Below are 738 nucleotides of genomic sequence, written 5' to 3' on the forward strand. Positions count from 1 at the left end.
TGAATTTTTGGTTGATCAATTTTATTTTAAGCCATGCCAGACTGGCTGTTGTACATAGACGGAATCAGGCACACTTTGAGGGGCGGATTCTGGATGTGGAACATTTGTTTAAAGTAATTATGGAAAAAGATATAAGATTAGCGTGCAAGTATGGAGGGGTGGAGGCGAAAGAAGCTTTTTTGAGTGGGAATAAGTTTATCAAAGAAGGGGAGGGGGGAGCGATTTTATTTTATTGGTGAGTGTGGTGGAATATTGTTGTCTGTTTGGTTGGTTTTTTGTTTGTTCTGTTTTTTTGGGGGGGATATTAATCAGAATGAGTAAATTCGTTATGGGTAGGACATGGGGAAATGGCTTATATTTTTGTTACTATATTGAATAATTGGGAAGTAATGAGTGTATTTGTGTATGTAAAATCTAATAATATGTGGAAGTTATGTATGGACAAGTGTGAAATTGTGAATTGAAGAAAAAATAAAAAAGATTAAAAAAAAAAGAACACGCCCGATCTCGTCCGATCTCGGAAGCCAAGCAGGGTCGGGCCTGGTTAGTACTTGGATGGGAGACCGCCTGGGAATACCAGGTGCTGTAAGCTTTTTCGCATCTCTTTGCAATCAGCAGAGGACGCTGCTGCTCCTGCTTCAACAACCTGTTACTCTGCACCTGGCTGCACTTTTGGGGACAGCACAGATCACAATGTAAAGACACTTTTGTATTAAAATGTTACAAAGTTGACATGTT

This window comes from Seriola lalandi, unplaced genomic scaffold, assembly GCF_002814215.2.
Source record: "Seriola lalandi dorsalis isolate HSWRI2012SDOR001 ecotype SW California unplaced genomic scaffold, Sedor1 jcf7180002054850, whole genome shotgun sequence".
NCBI classification, from domain to species: Eukaryota; Metazoa; Chordata; class Actinopteri; order Carangiformes; family Carangidae; genus Seriola; species Seriola lalandi.